This window comes from Marmota monax, unplaced genomic scaffold (genome assembly GCF_021218885.2).
Source record: "Marmota monax isolate L192 unplaced genomic scaffold, Marmota_monax_Labrador192_F-V1.1 WCK01_AAM20220418_F8-fsc00244, whole genome shotgun sequence".
Lineage (NCBI taxonomy): Eukaryota > Metazoa > Chordata > Mammalia > Rodentia > Sciuridae > Marmota > Marmota monax.
Genome location: NW_026692962.1, coordinates 1,729,373 through 1,737,941, shown reverse-complemented (window position 1 = coordinate 1,737,941; position 8,569 = coordinate 1,729,373). Strand labels below are relative to the sequence as shown.

The 8,569-nt window shown below is 36.0% G+C and overlaps 1 pseudogene; it reads right to left on the bottom strand.

The window, feature by feature from the left end:
- Nucleotides 1-3,869: 3,869 nt before the first annotated feature.
- Nucleotides 3,870-6,835, bottom strand: LOC124097777 (serine/threonine-protein kinase 26-like; annotated as a pseudogene).
- Nucleotides 6,836-8,569: the final 1,734 nt, after the last annotated feature.

The following is an 8,569-nucleotide window of genomic DNA, read 5'->3' as shown; positions in this document are numbered from 1 at the left end:
AGTTGCGAGGCTGGTTTGAACTTTTGATCTTCCTGCCTCAGCCTCCAGAGCTGCTGGGATTGTAGGCATGTAGTATCATGGCCAGCTGCTCCCTATTATTTGACTAAACCCCCTACCTATGGATAGTCTCACTTATTCAAAGTTCAAGGTTGTTTCCTCTTTACACTACTTTTATGAAGTCAGTCTCTCCTGGCTTAAGCTATTACTAAATGACTTACAAATCCCTTTCACAACTCCAACTCCAGAACTACAGGCTATCTAAATGATACCTATATGCAAATGCCCTATCAATAGAAAGGCAGCACATCCGTAAATGAACTAGCTTCTCTAATGCCAAATTCCCTAGAGGATAAAGTCTACTCTTAATAGTATACACAACCCTTCATCATCCTCAGTAAACATTTGAACTGAATGGACTATACACTGGGCCAAGAAGCATAAGTAAAATTTTTAGGTCATTCATAATATGGACAATAGATAAACTTACAGGAAAGAAGGCTTATATTGCCTACTCCTTATCATTATTCCCCTATATCTTTGACCTCTAGTGTGCCCATCATGTCTTTCTTATATGGTTACTTGTTGCATGCATTTTAACGATTAGCTTTAACTTTGCTTCTCCCAGGAAACTTTTCTAACTATTCCCTTAACCTTGCTGTTTGCCCCTTTTCTTGTGCCATCTTATTTCCTTATACTCACCTCTATCACAGCTACCATAGCATATAATTTAAATAAGTTTCCCTTCACTTGTCTCCCTCAACTGAAAACTATGCGCCTCATGGAGTCAATAATGAAGATATTATTGCAGTTTTCCCAGTAACTTGTAGATGCTATATATGGATGACTTGACCAACCAAACCATTGTATTTCATCTATAAAATTGCTATCTTCTGCACATATTTAACTTTTTCTTATCTTCTTTCCCTATGACCAAACTGTCACAAAATCCAAAGATCCATTATTTCTTCTTCTAAAAGCTCTTTTTCCTCCATCTATGGTCTCACCCTAAAGCCACAAGTGATATAAGCTCTTACCATTTTCCATATTTAAAATGTACTGCAAGTTACACCAGGTAGATTATTCTCCCTCCAGTCTCTCCACACAAAGTGTAACCTTCATCTTTCCATCAGGTTCACTTGGATAAAGCATTATGGCACACCCCTGCTCAGTAACAAATCCATCTCCTGTTTCCCATTACATTCATTTCTAGCTGTTTTGACTGAATCCTTGACATTTACAGATTTATTTCCCATATTTCCAACATATTTCCTCTAGTCCAAGAATATATTTTTCATAAATATGTAACATAAGCCTTCTTTCCTCTAATTTTATCTAATGTCCACATTCTCAATGACCTAAAAACTTTACTTCTGCTTTTTTGGCTCGATGCACAGCCCATTCAGTCCAAAATTTCCATATGGAGCACCGACATTAAAGAGTAAGAGAATAAGAGTCAGATAAACTTACAAGGAAGTAAAGGTCTTTCATTTCTACAGAAGTACATGGTGATTTTAATGAAATGATTTTCAGGAAATGTTTAGAAAACAGACTTAAAAACCTTGCTTTTGACCTTTTATACTCCAATTAATTACATTCCCCAGTAAGTGTGAGCTGTTTTGTTAGACCTCCTCTGTCAGAAGCTGACTAATGATGCTATAAAATCCTGATAAATCTGGTATTGGAACCAACATTGCACCACACCAACTCACCCTGGGTATGTTACTCTGGAGGAATGATAAAATCACCACTTTTTTCTAAAATAGAGAGGAAAGCCTCTTCTAATGAATCTGCAAGAGAAATTAGAATATTTATAAACAAGTTTGAACTGCTGAAATCGCTTTGTGGAAACTTCCACCTCTCTAGAGCCTTCTAGAGTCTCATTTTGAAGCTTCTTATGTCTAGTGAAAGTTTCTTGAAACCATGATATCTCAGTGTCACCAATACAAGAGAGACCCCAGATGAGTTGAGATCAGAATGAATAATACATAAAGGAAAAACCTAGGCCATGCCAGAAATGCACAGGTTGATTCTGAACTGAGACACTCCATGCCTTCATTCAGCAAATATTTATGGTAGACTCATGAAATACCAATGTATCTATTAATTAATATAGGTGCTCGTTACTGTGGTCACAGAAACTAGCTGAGGGCAAACTTAGGGGCTTCTTTTCTAAGTTTTGCAACCCATAGTAATGGACCAGTATTCCTTGGATTTTATAGGAGCAGTATGTAGCCACTGACAACCAATGAGCACTCCTCTCCTTCCCACTATGTGCTCTGTGGGCTTATTTTGTCTACTGGTCACTCTGCTAGGTGTCAGTCAGACACCTACAAGATTCAACTTCAAATCATTCACTCTGATTTTTTTCTCTAATTTTCAAACATTGTAGAGACTGGGTAACTTTCCTACTCATTATTTGGTTGTACTGCCAAAATTAGTGCCTAGTATATAGTATTTTTTTCAAATAAATAGTTGTTGAATGAATAAATGCACAAATAAAGGAATAAAGAAATAGATTGTTACAAAATAATTATCTCAAAGTTAGAACTCCCAGTTGAATACCTCAATGTTCAGGGTTTTGTTGTTTATTTTCCTCAGTAAATTGGGGATTGCCTTGGATATTGTAGTTTTATGTTCATATTATGTTTAAATATTTGTTTGTTTAGACACAGTGATTAAGTAGCATGTTAAAAGAATTCCAATCTCAAGTCTGTAATGGCTCAGATATTATTTTACCAGTCAAGTTATAACAGTGGGATAATATGCTTATCATAGTATTTTCTGTAAGTACTTCTACTGTTATAAATAATAGCAATACTAAACTAACAATAGTAGGGAAGATTAATAGTGTCTGTTTTCATTTTTGTGGTCAGCTTATTTTTTTTAAGTCAGAGAACAGAGATTAGTATTTTGGAATATAGGGTTAATTCCCCACCTTCCCTTAATTGTATGTATATAACCATAACCAAAGAATACACCACTGAGAGAAAAAATTGCTTCCTCTCTTATAAGAACTGAGATGAGTCTTCTCCATAATTTCTTTTCTTTTTTTCTTTCTTTTCAGAATTTTAGTGTTCTACTTTTATAGCTAGGCTGTTTAGCCCTTCTGTTCTTATAGCTAGCAGGCAATTGGAAATTCCTTATTTTTTCCTAAGAGAGAGAGAGAGAGAGAGAGAGAGAGAGAGAGAGAGAGAGAGAGAGATTCACAAATAAAGTCAGCATTTCCCTAAAAATCATCAACATCTGTTGCAGTAATAAGTAACTTGCCTTTAGAGTCTCCCCAGAACATCCTGCAGAGCTTTGCCTACACCCACTGCTTCAGCCAGAAAAATAAAACAAATGCCTTTCAAGAGTGATGTAATTGTCTAAGGAAACAGAATTCAGTGAAGTAGAGAAGGCATAAAGTTTGCAGCACTATATATGACATACGCATTGAGTGTGATTAAATTAGAAGTATTGGGCCATTTGCCCACAGTTCTATTCTGCATAATTTTTGTTTTCCTGATGCCACAGTTTTAAAAGACAATGAGAAAAGTGAGATCCAATAGGTTTTCTCCTATACTTAAATGCTGTGTTCATTTATTGACTGTCCAAATTCTTAAATCAAACCATATCAAAACTGCAGTACTTTTTTTTTTTTTTGTAGATCATGAAATTAAATATTTATTTTCAAAACCCCCCAAAACACTGGAGTATGCTTCACCTAGAAACAGTTTATAGGACTAACAACTATAATGAATAAGCAGTACATTTCATATCTGTGATGCAGTTGTAAAGTTTCAAATAATCAATTTATAAACTTGTTGCTTTTACTTTTACAAAAATATTCGTTTAATCCATGATGAGTTGCAAAATCATTTTGAGAGTGCTACAGATTATAAACTTTAATTGTGTTTCAGATACATAGCAGGTGAAAAATTTAACTGAACCATTACTTCAAAATACAATGAACTAAAATTAATTTTTACTGCATAGGCACCAATGACAAGAAATTTCTTGGCATATTACACCACAATTTTCTCAAGTGTTTATATTTTAAAAAGAGCATGTAATGGCTACCTTGATGAAAAACTGTATTCTTTCCTTGTAGAACATTTTCTTTTAATATTTGGCAATTACTCAGATTTCTTTTTAAAAATGATTTTTGTGCAAAATCCAAGTGTGCAGATCCAAACAAAATATTAACTATTAAAACTAATTAATATCAATAATTCTACAACTACTGATATACAGCCCCAGTTCAGCACTCAGCCAGGCATAATATATATACTGGGCTTAAAAGAAAGAAGGTTATTATCCACTCAACAGTACCATAAATATAGCTAAAAATTAACTGTACAGTCTAACTTACCTTTGAATGGACAGAAATCATCCTGTACTATGGTTATTTTTATATGAATTGGAAAATGCTTGATATACCCTTTCAGAAATGAACATATGATGCTTTTGTACTGATAACTATGATGAACAAAAATGAATAAATAGTTTACAGGACAATTTACTGCTATGACAAAAATATACTGTGTAAATTATATTCATACCTGTTGATCAGGTATTTAATCACATGACAATCAGCATTTTTTCAAGCTCTCTAAATCCAAGCATATGTAATTTGACTTAAAGATTTAAAAAATGAAGCCAGTATAATTCCTCCATTGTTACCAAAAACACATCCTTGGCTAAATGATTTTGCTTTAAAATTTCTAACCATATTAAATAAGGGTTGATTGTGTCTTCCATCTAAACGAAAAGATAAATACTGTACACCAAGAGGTACTTCTGTTGCTACATGCTGCCTGTCAATGCCTCAAACACAGGGCTCTCAAATGTGATAATCATTGAGCTGCATGGAATTCATACCAACTTGGTATAAGAATCAATACTTTTCCAGGTTCAGTTTCAAAGAGCTTATTAAAAATTTGTTTTAAGAAGATGTGTCTTACTTCCACTTTTCCACAGATAGTCCTTTTTAGAATATGCTTGTGTAAATAAAAATTTTTGAAGCTCGATGATTTACGAAAATTGAATATTTAGGATGATGTTGAAAGACCTGTATGTTTTATGAGTGTACAGTTAACTAAAGATCAAAACATGAAAGGTATTCATCCTAGTAACTTAAGAAATAATGATACCTAAAAGCAAAACTGTATCTCAATATTTACTACAATACAGGTGAAACTATAGTATTAAAAGTTTTCCTTACAAAATAATCTCTTTAAAATATAAAATGATAAACACCATCACAAAATAGTTGAATAGCTTCTTCCAAATCTTCAATGATGTAAAGATCCAAAAGGCACATGGAGCTCACGAGTTAAGCATTGTTGAGCTTGAAGTAGCTTTGGTGGGTTTCTCTGGGTCCGTATGAAATTGAAGCCAGAAATACTTTCTTAGGTGGATTCATCTGCAGAACACTTTTGAAACTTTTCAATTAATTTCTTCACTATTTTATCAGTGATGCCAGGACAGGCAGCTTCAGCCACAGCAATACTTTTCTCAAGTTCTTCAATTGCCTGATTCCTGCTTGCATTATTCTCATCCTGCTGTTTAAGTTCAGCAAATGCAGGTGTGATTATCATAGACAAACAGCTCAGAGTTTGCACAAGATCTTGCTCTGCTCCGTTCTGTAGTTTCTTTGGATCAGGCTTCTTTTGCACAGTGGTAAAACTCCATTCAGGATGAGCATTGTTTTCCCTGCTGGTGGATTCCGAATCAGAGCCATCAGAATCAGATTCATCATCACTGTGTCCTTCTGCCTTCCATCTCTTAAATCAATCTATCAGTTCAGTCAGATAAGAAGTCTTCTTGGAATTTTTTACAATGAATTTATGTTTCAGAAGTTCTTTAGCTGTAGGGCGAAATGATGGATCTTTATTCAGGCAAGCATCAATAAACTACTTAAAAGACTTAGTAAAGTCTCCAACAAGAGTTGGAGGGTTGTTTTTTGGAATAAGAAACAAAACTCTCATTGGATGCATATCAGAACTAGGCGGCTCTCCCTTGGCTAGTTCAATAGCAGTAATTCCCAATGACCAAATATCAGCTTTTGAGTCATAAGCTGACTGTTGAATAACTTCAGGAGCCATCCAAAATGGAGTTCCCACAAACGTGTTTCTTTTAATTTGTGTATCTGTCAGCTGGCCAGCCACTCCAAAGTCAGCAAGTTTAACATCTCCTTGTTCTGAAAGCAGGACATTGGCAGCTTTTATGTCTCGGTGAATTTTCTTTTCTGAATGCAGATAGTCCAGACCTTTCAAAATTTCCTTTAGCATGGTAGCGATCTGGAACTCATCAAATGGACCAGCTCGCAGAAGATCCAGTGCTGAACCGCCACCCAGGTATTCCATTGTTATCCATAATTTTGAACCCTTTAAATATGACCCATAGTATTTTGTTATATATGAGCTGTCACATTGACTCAAAACAGTTATTTCTTGTTGAATGTCTTCTATTTCATGTTCGGCTTCCTCAAGGTCAATGATTTTAATAGCAACAACTTGCTGAGTACGGTTATCAATTCCTTTGAAAACTTCTCCAAATGAGCCTTTTCCAATGCGTTCTAATTTTGTGAACAGTTCTTCCGGATCTGCTATATTATTCTGCATCCCAGGCACTTGGACAGCCACCAGTGAGTGGGCCATGAAGGCGACTTCTACTCCACACTGCTTCTGCGGTGGTGGCGCCTTGGGTTCAGGCTGGCTCCTCCTACAGGGGTAGCTCGGCGGCCCTCCCAGGCTTTTCGATCCGGGCCTTTCTGGTGCCCGCCCGCCGCTGTGGCTGCCGCCTCCGCTGCTGCTCCTCTTCCTGAATGCAGGGCGCTGTGTGTGGCGGTGGCTGGGACCTGGGCTGGAGTGATTAAAAACTGCAGTACTTGTTGACATGTTTTTCTCTTCTATAACTTGACTTTCAGAACCATAGGAGTTGTAAAGACTTATTTACCAGAAACTTACAGAGAGTCAAGTGGCCAGACTGAAGAATTTGATCCTCAGAAGAATCATGCTGAATTTTAGTCCCCAGCAGGGAGAATCGTTTTTCCCTTTTCTTGTTACTAGCAGGCAGGCTGTTTTCAGTTTATTTCACTTTTATTGAATGTCATCTATAAACTGCCTGGTACTGAATTCCTCATTTATCAAAGTTTAGGTGCTCACCTGCATGAGATATATGTTTTCTAAGAATGAGAAATGACCATGAAGCCAGAATTCACAATTCTTTATTAGGTATATTAATCAGATCTATTTTTAAAGACAGAGATCCATAATAAAGCTGATATTTTTAATATCTATAAAAAAAGGAGAAAGGAAAATATAAAATGTAATTTGGATTGTGGTTAAGATTCATCACTAGCCTCTAATGACAAGGGTCAAAAGGGGGAGTCTTTCTTGCTACAAACAAAGTCCCATCACCCACCCTCTCATGGTAAAGGGCAAAAAGAAAGCAAGAGAACTTTTGTTGTCATGGAAAGAATCCCCAGTCTCCTCACACCCCCAGTCCAGCATTCACAGGCTGAGGTCATCGGGTTTAACTTTTTTATGGTCCAAAAAGCCTAGGATCAAACAAAGGTCACTCTAATTCTCTACAGCATTATCCCTCCACTTTCAGACCTTTAATGCCCACCTGGAGTGTCCTCTAGAATGTAAAATTGGGTTATAAACAATATCTCCTATCTTTGGTGAAGTGTCAAAGAAAGTCTTTGCCTACTTCATAATTGGGTTGTTTGCATCCTAATTGTTGAGTTTTAAAGGTTCGTTGTATATTTGGGGTAACTTTTCTTTATCTGATATATCTTTTGCAAATATTCTATCCCAATCTGTGCCTTGCCTTTCATTGTTTTGACAATGTCTTTCACAGAGCAGGGATTTTTAATCTTAATGAAGTCCATCTCAAATTCTTTCCTTCATGGATTTTATCTTTAGTGTTACAACTAAAAAGTCATTTCTAAACACATCTACATTTTCTACTTCTAGTTTATCTTCTAAGAGTTTTATGTAGTTTGGCACTTTGGGGTCTATGATACATTTAGAGCTTAAATTGGTGAAGGGTGTAAAGTCTGTTTCTAGACTAATTTTTTTCCATGTGAATGTCCAGCTGAAGACTCTCTACTCTGTGGCAATGCCTTTTGCCTTTGTCAAACACCAGCTGATTATATTTACATGTTTTGCTTGCTTTTTATTCTGTTGTCTGGAACCTACCCTCATATTCTTATTTAATTGATCGGGAATGGAGCCCTGAAGCAGTATTGCTTTTACATTTTATGAGGAGATTCTAGTAAGCAATCAGTGCTGAGAACTTCTGCTGAATCTAATGGAAACCTGGCTCTCCCCAGAGGATATAACTTCCTTTCAAAACATAACTAATTTCTCTCCAAATGCCTCTTATACGTGTGCCTCTGGAGGTAAATTCTGGTCCTCTCTGCTCTTTGTGACTACATATTGTTTACTGGTCCTCACAGCATCACTGCTCAGTTTTGAAACTCTTGGCATTTGGCTTTACCATCCATTTTATGTCTTTGCAGACTTGCTTGTAAAGACACTTAAATCCCATTTATTTTTGTTCAAAATTTTGCATCCTG